We start from the raw sequence: 15,495 nt of genomic DNA, 5'->3' as shown, positions 1-15,495 counted from the left end.
ATCAGGGACTGACTCAGTCTCAAACACAAATCATTGTGGACTTTGGACTTGATCCCTCAACTGGAGATTTTCTTAGGTGTTAGCGGCACCATGTTTTTCCTAATTAAATTGAAAGCCTCATGATTACATTGGCTCCCCAGAAAGGATGCGGTCTTTCTAAATTTCTCACATTGCTGTGAGACTGGATTAGGATTGCTTTGGAAGATACCCTGACATCCACGGGGGATGTGATACTGGGCAGAACCATGGGGTGGGAGAAATGGTGGGCAGAGTTAGAATCCACCTTGAGTAGTTTATAGAAATCATCATGTATCCATTGGAACGAAAAGGCCTGAATGGGATTCTCCACTACAGATTCTGAATAAAGGCAGTGGGAATATGGAAAACAAACTAAACAGGGAAGACTGGAACCTCAAAGGCATTACAAATCTTCATAATTTTATGTAGAGCTGATCTTGCTTTTAGGCCAGGGGAAACCTAAAGCCAAGTAACCAAGTAGCTGTAACTGTCGGGCTATGTACATTACAGAAGGGGAGAGTTTGGAAAGAACGTGCTCTTCAGTGCTTCCTCTTCTCTCTTGGGTTTGGACAAAAGCCTTTATCAAATATGTTGGCCACATTCATCATCATCTCCTTTTTTATTATTTAATTTTTCAACTACAGTTTACATTCCTATTATTTTTGTATTAGTTTCAGGTATACAGCATCTTCTATGTCAGTGTTTACATTATGGTCTGAGGCATCCCTATAAATGGATTTTGCTTAACAAATTTTACTCCTGTTGACTGTTTCAATTATAAATTTCCAACTTTGTGAAATTACTAAATGGGACTCTTTAAAGAGAAATAAAAAATTGCCTATTTAATGAGACCATTGGAATGTACAATGACATATTCTCTTAGGTGCTTGGTAATTATAAGCATAATTGAACTCAATCAACATTTGTGGGTACTTTTATTATATAATTTATCATAGTGAGTCCCATTTTAAATTTATTTATGGCTCCTTGATTATATTAGGGAGCAAATTTTTGTTCTTTATATTACCTAGTGCAGTGCTTTGCCCATAGTGGATGTTTGTTAACTGTGTTAGAAGTTAAGTCCTTTTACTTTTATAGAGTGTAATGATGGAGAAACAGAGAAATAAGAGCTCCTCTGAGATAGTGGATATTTGGCAATTAATTTACATTTTGGTGTGCCATTACTTAATTCATGATGTTATATTTAAGGTACAGGTTAACTCAATTTTAGTTTAGAGCAGAAATCAAAACACTAATATAAAAATTATTATAAAACAAATTAAATCATAGTAGGAATGAAAATATAAAGCGAAGTTTATTTGTGGAGCAATAATTGTGCTTGCCTTTTCCTCACTGCTGTTTCTGTATGTGGTGTATATATGTGTGAATTTATGTGTGTTTCAATTAGTCAAAATAGTTTTTTAAATTGCTATGGTGAGGGGAATGGGAATGCTTAGTTGTCAGAAAAAATCATCTTCATGTTTCTATCTTTTATAATTATCCTAATTATATATGACAAAATTAGCAACTTCAATTTCTACTGTGCAAGATTTTCTTTCAGTTATAAAAGCATTGTAACTAACTAACATCAGAATTTTGGCATAGTTTATTTTAGAATCATGTAATAACAACTTTCTATAACTAGAGATTAATACCTGAAGAGTAAGTAATTCATTAAGTGTCAAAAAATATAAAGTTAGATTCTTACCTATGTAGAAAAAACAACAACAACAAAGGGATTAAGGATTTAAATGTCAAAAGCAAAGCTTTGAAAACTTAGTAATAAATATAGATGAATATATTTTAGACCTAGAAGTCAGGAAGTATTCCTTAAAGAAGACATAAAACATGTTGACTATGAAAGATAAGACATAAATTTCACTATAGTATAATTAAAAACTCTAGTTCATCAAGAAACCACTTAGAGAAAATGACAAGTTTACAAACTAGGAGAAGATATTCATAATATACCCAACTGAAGAAGGATTGATGTCAAGAGTACAAAAACATCCCATAGAAATCAGTAAGAAAAATGGACAAAAGTCCTTAATAGACATTTCACAGAAGAGAAACTCATGACCAACAAACATATGGAGATATATTCTTACTTCATATCATATCTGTTACTAGTCATGAGAATGCAAGATAATAATATACTATCACTTTATACGTTTCTTTTGGAAAAAAATTAAAAGCCTGATAATATAAATTGTTGGAGAGGATATAGATTCACTAGATGTTCATTGCTAGTCAGAGAGCAAATTGCAAAAATGCATATTCATATATACCGTGACTCAGAAAATCCACTGCTAGGTATTTAATACAATTTATTTATAGGTACAACAGAAAACATGTTCAAAGATGTTCATTTTGGTGCTATTTAACCAACTACCTGGAAATGGTCCAAATGCACATCAGTAGGAAAGTGGATGATTTAACTGTGATATACTCACAATAAAATATAACAGCTGTTGGGTGAAATACAGCATTTACAAATATAAATGCATATAGCAATGCTATACTAAGTAAAAACAAATCAAGCTCAAAGTTAAAACAACAGGAATATCTCTTAAAATACAGATAGATATAATAATTCTGTATACCAAGGAAATTAAGAAAATGATGAATATGAAATGCAATATAGTTAGTGCCTCAGATCTAGGAATCAAAAGGAATGTCATATGATGTACCATGAAGCTAAACATAGGTTGTATGTAATCAGAGTCCTCTTGTGTTGACATAGGTTATATTATGTTACAGTTTTTATATTATTTATAAATGCAATTTTATATCTATACACTAGTACATAAAAGCCTGAGTGACTGGCTGACTGGCCAGTAACTCTGATGCACACTGACTACCAGAGGGGCAGACATTCAACACATGAGCTGCCGCGCTGCAGTCACTGGCAGTAGGGGTTCTCAGGTGACACACCTGGAACCAGAGAGGAGGGAGCCTGATTCCGGGGTGCATCACCTGAGAACGGCCCTCTCACAATCTAGGACCCCTTGGGGGATGTTGGAGAGCCAGTTTCGGCCCAATTCCTGCAGGCCAGGTCGAGAGACCCCACTAGTGCACACATCTGTGCACCAGGCCTCTAGTGTTACATGAAAAGCCATTTTTAAGCTCATTCTCAGACTATCTGTGTCTATCACATAAAAAAGGAAACATAAGAATCATTCTACTCCATTTTCTTGATGCTCATTTTTATTATAATTGATTAACTTTTCAAAGAAAACAAATTAAGGCAATATATGAGACCAATTTTCAATGCAAAAGTATCTAAACCCGAAAGATGTGTGGTTTTGGGTTGAATACTCTGGGTCATGTATGTAGAACATTAGAGATCAATATTTAATTTTATAAATCTGCATTTCTTAAATATACACAGTTTTTTTGTATTTTGAAAAAAAAATTGGAAAGATCTTAGAATAGTAAACTTAAATCTATTGTGAGTTACTGTAAATACAATACAATACAAATATTAGGTGACATTAAGAAAACAAGCATAAGAGCTAATCAATAAAAGGGATAGAAATTTCAGCTTACAAAAATAGCTGGCAGTTTTAAAAATAGGAAATTCTATTTTGTAATGAAACTCAAAATATCCTAATAAATAAAAACCCAGGGTCCATATTGACCAAAGGCCTGACTGACTGGAAGTCAGTCTTGCAGTCAGTGCTGGGTTGCCATGGTGACCTAGCATTGACTGCCAAGGGGTCTGTGGATCAGGCCCAGAGAGAGGCCTAGACAGAGGCCTAGACAGAGAAGTCTGATCTATAGCTTCCATGGCAGCTGTTGATCAGCCCTTGCCGCTCTCTTTCTCTCTAGGCCAGGCCAGCAGCCATGCCTCTCTTTCTTTCTGGACATCCATGGGGACTGCTGATCAGTCTCACCTATTTGAGCAGGCCTGCAGATAGGCTAGGAGATGCTGACTGGCATAGAAACTGACCAATCAGAACCAAATCTGGGTGAACTGTGAGGAGCCAATGGTTGCCTAGGCCGTGCTTTTGACACTGACTGGCATAGAAACAAATCAATCAGAACCAAATCTGGGTGAAGTGCGAGGAGCCAGTGGCTGCCTAGGAGGCAGAGCTATTGATGTTGACTGGCATAGAAACTGACCAATCAGAACCTAATTTGGGTGAACTGTGAAGGCAGAACCTAAGGTGGGGGCTGAGGAGGGGTTTTTAGGGCAACAGCTGTTTGATATAAGGTATAAGAAAGCTGTCCAATTAAAAAATATATATATTTTATTGATTTTTTACAGAGAGGAAGAAAGAGGGATAGAGAGTTAGAAACATTGATGAGAGAGAATCATCGATCAGCTGCTTCTTGTACACCCCCCACTGGGGATGTGCCCACAACCAAGGTACATGCCCTTGACCGGAATCGAACCCGGGATCTTTCAGTCCACAGGCTGATGCTCTATCCACTGAGCCAAACCAGTTTCAGCAGCTGTTCAATTTTTTAATGACTGCTTTGGTAGTATAGTGCATATGGCTGGCTATCAGTCCAGATATAGGGATTATATATTTTTGTCTGCTAAGAGCATCTCCTCCTGCTGAAAAAGGCTCCCCCCCCCATTTAAGCAATCCTATCCTATATAACCTATCTATACTAACAAAAGGGTAATGTGCTAATTAGACTGGGTCGACCAGCCATCTTCTGGATGTCCGACTTCCTTCCAGACAAAGCCATGGTAGTGGGGGCAAATGCAGAGAGGGCAGTTGGGGACAAGATCAGGCTGGCAGGGGAGGACAGTTAGGGGCAATCAGGCAGGCAGGTAGAGAGGTTAGGGGCGATCACATAGGCAGGCAGTTGAGCAGTTAGGAGCTAGTGGTCTCAGATTGCGAGAGGAATGTCCCACAGGGATCGGGCCTAAACCAGCAGTTGGACATCACCCAAGGGGTCCCCAATTGGAGAGGGTGCAGGCTGGGCTGAGGGAATCCCTCCTCCCCCATGCATGAATTTTATGCACTGGACCACTAGTTTATTCATATTTGTATTAATTTGCTAGAGCTAACATAACCAATTATTATAGACTGGCACTGGTCTGGTGGCTTGGTTTGTTGGAGCATCCTCTTGTACACCAAAAAATTTGCAGGGTCTATCCCCAGGCAGGACACATACCTAGGCTGCAGGTTTGATCCCTCATCAGGGTGCATATGGGAGGCAACCAATGGATGTTTCTGTTTCCCATCAATATTTCTCTCTTTCTCCCTTCTTCTCTCTTTAAAAATAGAATATCAAAACAAAACATATCCTTGGGTGAGGATTAAAAAATTATTATCGACTGGATGACTTAAAAAATAGGAATTAATTTTTTACACTTCCTAAGCCTAGAAGTCCAAGATCAAAGTGCTGGGAGGTTTGGTTTTTTTTGGAGCCTCTCTCCTAGGTCTGCAAATGGCCATCTTCTTTCTGTGTCCTCACATGGTCTTTCCTCTGTGTGGCCACATCTCCAGCCTCTTTTCTTCTTAAAAGGACACCAGTCACATTGGATTAGGATTCCACCCCACTGGTCAGTTTTAACTTAATAGCCATAGGGTAGAAATCAGACATAACCTTGAGAAACCAAGATTGTGGGGGATTTCAAGTGAGGGTACATGAGGGGATTCACTTTTAAATATAACAAGATGACATTTCATCACATGGATATAGAAATGTCAATATACAAAAAGTGATGTTTCTTGATCATCTGAATTTATGGTCTGTGATTTGGACCTGGAACTGTACTTTTTTAAATATTCAATTTAGTTACAACAACCTCTGCTTACAAGGACTGAAAATGATTAAGCTGCAGTATGGTCTGATCCAAGGCTAAAGACTCCTGAACTGTAAAATCTTACCAGAACTCTTGTAATATGCTGTCATAAATTGAAAACAAAAACAAAAACAAAGACCAAACACCCCCAGTACAGTGTGAAATACTGGCCTTCTGCAGTATCATGAAGATGGTCTTATATATAAACTTGGAAAATAGGGGTCTGAGGAGAAAAGCATACACAATCTTGGTGCAAATGTAAGCTAACTCATATTCAATTTGATAACGTGCTGGTCAAAATGAATTTATTAGTTTGTCTTTTAAACTTGAAATAAAAATGAAAGTGGTAAATAGAAAATTTTAGGGGGGACGGGATTACTCCAAGTCAATACTAGTATTTTGAGACAATAGTTAAAAAGAAAGGAATTGTGTTATTTATAGAAATTAGCCTTAGCCTAAATGACCTAAATCACACTGCATTTCAACTAATCCATAATTAGATCAGCTCACGTTCAATTAAATGATGCCCTTGAATTAAAAAATGTCCTATATCAGAACTATGACATGTTATTAAAAAAATAAAGTTCTTGCAGGAATCTTATAAAAATTAATAAAAATAAAGTACTTGCAGGGACTCTTAGAGTAATGAATCATACCAAGAAAAACAACTTGTATAATTATAATAGTAACAAGTGATATAAATATGCCTGGTAATGTTAAATAGTGGTTAAAATTTTGAGCTTTGGATTCAGGTAAACTCTGATTCAAAAGCTGGCTCTACCACTCGGCTGGTGTAGCTCAGTGGTTGAGTGTCAATCCATGAGCTAGGAAGTTACAGTTCAATTCCTCATCAGGTCGCATACCCGATTGCAGGCTCAATCCCCGGTGGGGTCATGCAGGAGGCAGCTGATCAGTGATTCTCTCTCACCATTGATGTTTCTATTCCTCTATCGCTCTTCCTTTCTCTCTCTGAAATCAATAAAGATATGTTTAAAAAAATGCTGGCTCTACTGTCGAGTGTCTGTGTTCCTGGCTTTTTTTTTTTTTAATAGAGTATATTTTACAATTCCATAATATTGTACACATTAAATCTGATCACATATTTAATGTGCCTGACAATTGTCATAATTTATGTTATTATTAAAAACTTTACTAATTGGAGGATTTTAGCAGCCTGATTTTTTGTTGGCTTAACCATATATGTTTAGTTATTGAGTCATATGATTTCTGCATTTCCTAAATAATTTAATTTTATTACACATTAGAAATTATTGATGCACGATAAAAGCTTTCCTATGGCTTTTTACAAAGTACAGCTAAAAATACATGAAAATATAGTGAATAAAAGAATGAATTCTTTAGGCAATATTCTATGACTTCTGAAACAAAATAGGAAAAAGAGAAGAAAATTTTAATGGCCTCTGGCAGATATTAATGACAATAATAATGCCATAAATACTACAGTAACGTATACTCTAGCTTTCTTATTTTAGTCATTCAGGATAAGCCAGTGAGCTTTCATATTTTAAAGAGAAGGTTTTGTTATGAATTTTCTCCTAGGGTAGTATAAGCGCAGAAGAATTAAGAAGTTCATTAATATCCTAATGAAATAATTATTTCAGGCCTCCTATTTCAGTTTCTTCTTCCAATAAAAGCCTTACTTAAGACACAAATTTGTTTAATTAAATCACAATTCTGAAAGTGTTGAGATTCCTAAACTAAAATAAAGAAAACATGGTTTTAAACAGTCTTCTTAAATTTTGTTTTTGAGATAGACTATGACTTATTTGGAAAAATAATGTGCAAGCCAAACTTAAGATTCTGGTGGCATTTATTTAAGGTTATCTTTGTTTATTCTTTCTTTGTTGTCTTTTGACATTTTGAAGAAATGATATCTATCTTTTTCCCTAGTAGCTTTATTAACTCTCATTAGTCCTTTTCTCAACACTCTTTTTTTCAACTCATAGATGCAGAGAACAAACTGAGGGTCTGCAGATGGGAGGAGGTTGGGGTGGGGTTGGGTGAAAAAAGGAAAGGGGATTAAGAAGTACAAATTGGCAATCAAAAATTAGTCATGAAATATAAAGTGCAGCATAGGGAATACAGTCAATAATATTGTAGTTAGTATGTATGGTTAATGTCAGAATGTTAATGGTAAATGGTGTCAGATGTTAGACCCCAGTCCTTGAGTTTTGGCTAAAAACGAATTCAGAGTCAAGACTCAAATACAAGTGAAAGTTTATTTAGAAAGTCACAGAGGTAGAAGAAGTGAGCCAGCTGGGCTGTGTGGATTCCAGGGACAAGTTACAGAGGTGAAAGAAGGACCCTTGGAGCTTAGGAGGAAGAGAGCAAATATATGCGCTGCCATGAGGGAGGAAAGGGAGGAAAGGCATGGGAGTACTCAACAGAGAGCCTGGTCCTTCATCGTAAGGGCTTCTAACTGGAGATCTCAGGGGATGTCTCAATAGAACATTCATCTGGGTGTGTTTCCTCTGGGTTGTGGTCTCCACTGATTGGTAGGTACCAGGAGAGGGGATCATTAGTCATTGCAGCTGGTCCTGTTGTCAGCCATGGTGCTGCCCCACCTAGCCTTGCTGCTTTTCTGGGCCTAGCGCTGAACAGCTGAGGCCTAGATGTTATCTTTAGGGCTTAATGCTTAAAGGAGGGGTTCAGCAAAGGCTTGTATGGGAGTCCTATTCTCTGACCCCCTTGTTCCTCCTCTATCACGTGACTAGCAACGTCTCAGGGGAGGAAAGGGCAGGGGAGGGTCTGAACCATATGACCAGCAATGTGAAAGAAAGGTCAGAGGTTCCAAACAGCATGACCAGTGATATGTTAGGGGAGGAAAGGTCACTCTGGGGACAAAGTCCCAGCCCAGTTTTGCTCATTACTAGGCATCCAGGGCTTCCTGCTCTATTGACCTTCTATACCTTATTGTTTCTACTCTGCTCATGTCTCCCTAACTGCCGACTGTATCAAGATGGATAGTCTTATTGGGGTGATCAGTCAGAAAGCATATTAATATTTAATCACTATGCTGTACACCCAAAGCTAATATAGTATAGTATGCCAACTAAATATAAAAAAGAAAATACCAGATTCATTTTACACTTTAGACTGTACTACAGTGACATAGTTTTTGTTTTGCTTTAAACTTTTTAGGAATTAGTTTTATTACTGGCGAATTTTAACAGTATAAGCATAGGAAAGCAAAAATCAATGCATGAAGAACATTTAAGAAAGCAGAAAGTTTCTTGTTAGGGAGTTTGTCTTGACCTTTGCCAATGAGGGGAGCAGCAAAGAGGGAGATAGTGAGTTCGTAATGAAAGGGTATTGGTACTTGCAACCCTGCTTATCCCCCGCTTCCTCTCACCCCCACAGTACCTCTAGGTGTTTCTTTCCAACGTGGGCAAGGCGAAATGACTCTTTCAAAGAAGGGGGGCGAGAAAAAGAAGGGCCCTTCTGCCATCAATGAGGCAGTGACCAGAGAATACACCATCAACATTCACAAGCACATCCATGGAGTGGGTTTCAAGAAACATGCCCCTTAGGAACTCAAGGAGATCTGGAAATTTGTCATGAAGGAGATGTATGCATTGACACTGGGCTGAACAAAGCTATCTGGGCCAAAGGAATAAGGAATGTCCTATAGCGTACCTGGGTACAATTGTCCAGAAAATGTAATGAAGATGAAGATTCACTAAACAAGCTCTACATGTTGGTCACCTATGTACCTGTCACTACTTTCAAAAATCTACCAACAGTTAATGTGGAGGAGAATTTACTGCTGATTGCCAAATAAAGTTATAAAACTGCAAAAAAAAAAAAAAAAAAGGAAGGGTATCATTTCTCGAGAGAGTTTTTACTAGAGTCAAAAGGTAGCAGTGATCCTTTGAAAATAGAACAGTCTACAGTAGTAATTGAAGGTCTTTTACAAGTCCCTTCACTGTTGCTGCTATTCCTGACAGTGAAGCTATTTTAACTTTTAATTCGCTGAAAGGCAAATAAGGCAGCTGTCTTCACAGTAGGAAGTTAGGGGTGAGTGTTGGAGAAACAGCTTCTCCTTTCATGTAAATTAAAGGAGAATATACTAGAGAAAAGTTTGCAGTTACTCTACAGACTCTCAGCAAGCAGACCAGAGTGCCATCTTCAGTGATTCTCTGACACCTTCTTTTAATTTGCCAAACACATTAGATCTGAGGGCAGTTTTTAGATCAACAGCAATGAAACGGTTGCTCGTTGAAATGGGGTCCTTTTACAGAGTCACAAGAAAAGCATCCAGGACCCTAGGAGAAGATGAGATGTAGTGGTAAGGCTCATCGGAATAGAAATAAAAGACTACCCCCAGGTTCTGGATGGCTCATCTCTGTCCATCTCGCTGTAGAAGAAGTCCGGCCTTGTCTTCATCAAGCCCAGAAGAAGGACCAGGGTCCAGAAATTCTGTTCATTGGTCCAGTCCATACCAAAGCTCAGTCCAGTTTAGTCTCTGCCCCCATGTGGCTTAGTCTTTGTTCCTGGCTCTGCCCAGTGCTGTGTTGCTGTACCCAGTCTTGCCTTTGGGCCCATGTGGCTGCAATGGAGAGAGAGAGAGCTAATGGGAATGCAGGAGTGCAGGACTGAATGGAAAACAAATGCCTGTTACCAAGCCAGAGGCCTTTGCTAAGCTTTGATTATATTATCTCTGGCTTTCAAACTGACCAATATCTTTCTCAATCCTTCATGGGCGTGTGCTGGGCCCTCTCCCTAACCAATTGGTCTTTTTCTAGATTAGACATCTCCTCTTCATGGTTTCCATCTTGGCTTCTACTGTGCATGCCCCACAGTGGAAGGCCCTCCCCATGCACCACCTTGGCTTCTTCTGGGCCTGCACCCATCACAGGAATTTCCACTTTATTGTTTTCTCTCTCCCCTGGTAATCCCAGCTAATGACTGGTAACCATCCTTCCTGCCACTTCCAGAATTAGGTCCTGAGGATGGAGGATGCAGGGGTCCTCAGTGGAGCCTGTGAATGCTGCAACTTCCTAGTGAGGCAGGCTTATTGTCCTTAGTCAGCTCCCTGGTAGATTAGACTTAATATCCGATTCAGCTTTCTAGTTTATTTTGCTTAATGTCAGATTCCCTTTGCTCCCTTCCTTTATTAACACTAGCTACCTACCTATGCTAACAAAACACCCCTTCCTGTTTGCCTCTTCCTCACTTTCCCAAACATCAAAACACAGAACACTTTTTGGATGATGCCTGAGTTTAGTATTCTACTTAGTGCTTTGATAAAACCTCATTCTTTCCTTTATGACATACCTTTTTACCAAAGCTTTTTCCTAGAGGAATTGAAGCACACATGGCAAGAACTAAGATTGTACCTATTTTTCATTAAAGATGTTATCATCTTTGTCAGTGTGGCACGTGATCTACTAATGGCATCAGTCTCTGGATGGATCCTTTTGAAGTTGCCCTCTAAAGGTCTCAGCAGAAAGCATTAGACTCTGCATTATCCCCTTGTGACTTCTGGTGGTTTTGTTTTATTTGGCTATTGATTGGTATTACACATCCCTCTTAATGCTAACATTAGGTGATGCTTTATAAGAGCACTTAGTGGAAAATTATTGTATATAAGTAGAAAGTTCACGAGGTAGTTTGAACTATGAGTCTAGGATACATTATTAGCCAAATATATGCTCTAACTGTAGGACTGATTGGGAATTTTGATAAGTTGATTCATTTAATTTATCTCTCCTATACTTTTTGCCTTTTGTAGGGTGAACATGTATTATTTAGATGAATGCAAAACTTCTCTTTGTATTCAATATAATACATTTTTAATGGCTAATGATTGTGTAGGTAATCTCATACAGGGGAGCAAAAGCATTTTATAAGAGCAATCCATCCTGAACAAATTAAAAATGAAATCATCATTTCTGTCAGAAATGGGCAGGAAAACAACAGCTTATTAAGAATTTGCTTTCCCCTTGGTGAAATATATTACTGATAATCATTGCAGGCCATAAGGCATGTGGTTTGGCATGATACATTAATTTGCACTGATTTAATGGTTTAGAAACAATTTTTGTTTTACTTTTTGGATTTTCTCTTCTGGGAACCTGCAGTCCTCACATATCTTGTGTAAACAAGTTTGCATGATGGTAAGCACACTGAACCTGTATGGTATTAGGACAAGTACAAATTTAGGAGGCTCAGTTCTCCTTGTTGAAAATAAGGGAAGAGACTTCTCTTCTCCTGTTTTCTTAGAACGTTTACTTTAGCAAACTAGTAAGTATTTTCTCCTCACTTTCAAATGTATATGAATCCTGAAAACTGGATAATATTATATATTCCTCAGGTTTATGACCCAGGGATATTTTCCTCAAGAACCTGGGAGCCATCTATTTGAAATGAAAACTTCAAGGAAATTATTGTCCCTGTATCCCAGTGTGAAGGGGAGGGCAGGAACCAAATTTGGTGGGAGCCTTGTACTAAGCTGTAAAACTACCTCTTGTCATAAAGACAGGAGAGGTTTGTTTTTCCTCTGGATAAAGTCAATTACCAGGTGCATTTAAGATGAACCACGTGTGACAAATGACACTGTCAAGTCCTCTTACTGGAGGACTAGTTCTTGTTTATCTTGAAGATATGTAGCTAATGATGTGTATCTGCTAGCTATATAAAAGAATGAGATTTCCTTTCATCTTTTCACTTTCTTAGCAGATTGCATGTGATGCTCATTACATTCTGGTTTAATGCTCCTTCAAAAATAGAAAAAAATTTTTTCTTTTTCTCTGTTACCTTTGGGGAAAGGACTTGTGAGTTCGGAGAGGATTTTGTTTTTAGTCATATTTTCCCAACAGTTGTCATGGACTATTATAAAAGTAACACTTTGACCAATTTGTGCCTTTGGTTGTTCGATATCTTTCCTTCTTTAATCAGATGTTCAATTTAGAGTACCCTCTTGGCTAAAAAGCACTGAGGATTAAACAGCATTATGTAAAAAGAAAACAAGACATTCATTAGCATTTTTCTCCCCAAACGAATAGCTTTCCAAATTCAACTGTGAAAACTATTGTTCAGAAAGCATTAGCTAAGTGGCACGTTCGTCACTTTTTCTTTCAGTTATTACTTAAATCATCTCAAACAACCTATTTTTAGGCTAATACTTCATTAAAGTTATTACTATTCATTTTAAATATCACTTGCTTGCAATTACATAGTCTGCAGAATCCTGCAAAATGTTAAACTTGGCATTGCTAACTCAAAGGTGACTTGTGGCACAGGAATGATTTATGCCCGTGGAATTGCAGAGGTCTAAAAATAGGGCTTGATGTTACATTATTATGTACTGCAGTACACAGGCACAATAGGGTTAGAGGAGATGGAGTTTCATCCTAGACTCTCAGTTTGCTTGCTTTTGTCTCCAAGTCTGAGCGGCACTGGAATAATTAGACATTGCTCATTTGTCATTTGTATCATTTCCCATCAGTGCATACCATCCTGCCCTGCCAGCTCCCAGGTATGCACAAGGAAGCATGTAGTCTGCAAATAGCCATTCTGCACAACTCTAGTTGCTGTCTTAATTTGAAGATATCCTCTGTACATTGGACTGGACAATGACAGACCATTGCTGCTGGGTTCTGATGGGGTAAGTATATAAGTCTGACTTTGACCTTAGCATGAGGTCAGAAACGAAAGTGTCCAGCTAGATATACATCTAATAGTCTAGATTCCAGGAAGGTGTTTCTATTGACAAGGTGAATGCAGCAGTTCTGGACAAGCAGCGTTTCTGAGTGAATGGCAAGCATTTTGGTCAAGGTTTCCTCTGGTCTGATGCATCTGATTTCAAATGTAATGTAATGAGTGAGATGACAGGCATTGACAGGTGCCTTTCTGAGTATGAACTCTGATCACATGAGAGGAAGTCATGTAATTGAGTTCACACATCTTTGTCAATAGGGCTATAGGTTACTTGAGCATAAGGATGTGATGTAGGAAAAAGAAATCAAGGCTAGTATTAGCCAGAATATATATCTGTGGGTGAGTTAGGAATTGGGTAGTTTCTCTCCTTGTTGGATGGACTGTTGATAAGACCCAACGATGATGGAGAAACTGTGCTCAGCATAGCCCCAAAGCCTTCTTTTATGAAATCGATGAAGATTGAGCATGATAGTTATAGGTTCACTTAAATATCATGAGTTTCTAGCTTAACTTTTCTCTACCAGAATACATTTGGTTAACTTACTTTATCAGCTGATAAGGGAGTTGGGTTCAGGATATATTATTGTCTTATAATAAAGGAATTGTTTAGGTTTGGTGGTAGCTCTGGAATTCTGAAAAGCCATGGTATTTTAGAGCATTCCCGGCACTGTTTAATAAGTAGCTCAGTTCATTGAGTTTATCGAAAAGATCTAAGGGATCACTCGCCCAGCAATAATTTTACATTTTTTGTAATGGCTTCCATGTTGCTGCGGTGAAACTATGTGGAACACGTTATAATGGTCACTAGTTGCCAATTTAAATGCACACTGGGAAGATTTTCAGGGAGTGTTGATTTGATCTTAATAAATCTTGATCTTGATGTTTAATTGTGACCTTGAAGTTATATTTTTTTGAAGAAAAATGTCTCATGTTTTCATGACATGAACAGTTGAAAAGTCAAGATACTGTGGCTATTTTCAAAAATGGACTTAGATATTTTAAGTATAGCAATAGTTTCTGAATGCAACCTGTTCCATTTTATTTTTTATTTTTTATTTTTATTTTTTAAAATATATTTTATTGATTTTTTACAGAGAGGAAGAGAGAGGGGTAGAGAGTTAGAAACATCGATGAGAGAGAATCATCGATCAGCTGCCTCTTGCACACCCCCTACTGGGGATGTGCCCGCAACCAAGGTACATGCCCTTGACCGGAATCGAACCCGGGACCTTTCAGTCCGCAGTCCGACGCTCTATCTATTGAGCCAAACTGGTTTTGGCAACCTGTTCCATTTTAATACAAATAAAACCTAGTGAATCTGCTCCCATTATCTACATTATACTAAATAACATATATAATCAAAAGAGGCCTGACTGGTATGCCTCAGTGGTTGAACATTGACCACTGAACCAGGAGGTCATGGCTCAATCTGCAGTAGAGGGCATGCTGGAGGCAGCCGATCTTGATTCTCATCATTGATGTTTCTATCTATCTCCTCTTCTCCCTTCCTCTCTCAAAAATCAATAAAAACATACTAAAAACAAAAACAAAAAAACCACAAAGAAGGACAAAGCACTAGTTATAGTGAGAGCAGGAAGGAAAATTTCCTCTTACACTCCTATAGTTAACTATGCAGCAAGAGGAAGCTTGCTCCCACCAGCTTCACTTCAGGCAAACTCCTACTTGTCCTTCAAAGTCCATTAATAATGTTGACTCCCCCTGACCCCCATGACTCTTTTCCCAACCTCTTGTTCTACCCACAGGTAGAGATGATTACTCTCTCAGCACTTTGTTCATAGCACTATTTTATAAGTTTTAGAATTTATTTTTATATTTTCCTCCTTCTCTTGACCAAGTTCCTTGAGGACAGGGATTATTCGTTATTCATTTCAATATGCCAGTGCCTAATGCCATTACGCCTAGAGTGGGTATTCAACAAATATTTGTGAGAAGTGGGAAATGTTAATGGACTCGCAAGAAGACTTCAGAAAGGGTCCATCCTGATGGTGGTGATGGTGCATGACCGC

General features: G+C 38.1%; 1 protein-coding gene and 1 pseudogene across 2 annotated transcripts in view; both read left to right on the top strand.

Moving 5' to 3' along the window:
- Positions 1 to 15,495, top strand: part of TAFA2 (TAFA chemokine like family member 2) — a 430,659-nt gene that overhangs the window by 60,105 nt on the left and 355,059 nt on the right. The window lies entirely within an intron of this gene.
- On the top strand, positions 9,025 to 9,620 carry LOC118729996 (annotated as a pseudogene).

This window comes from Pipistrellus kuhlii, unplaced genomic scaffold (genome assembly GCF_014108245.1).
Source record: "Pipistrellus kuhlii isolate mPipKuh1 unplaced genomic scaffold, mPipKuh1.p scaffold_m20_p_3, whole genome shotgun sequence".
Lineage (NCBI taxonomy): Eukaryota > Metazoa > Chordata > Mammalia > Chiroptera > Vespertilionidae > Pipistrellus > Pipistrellus kuhlii.
This window is presented reverse-complemented; position numbering and strand designations above follow the sequence as displayed.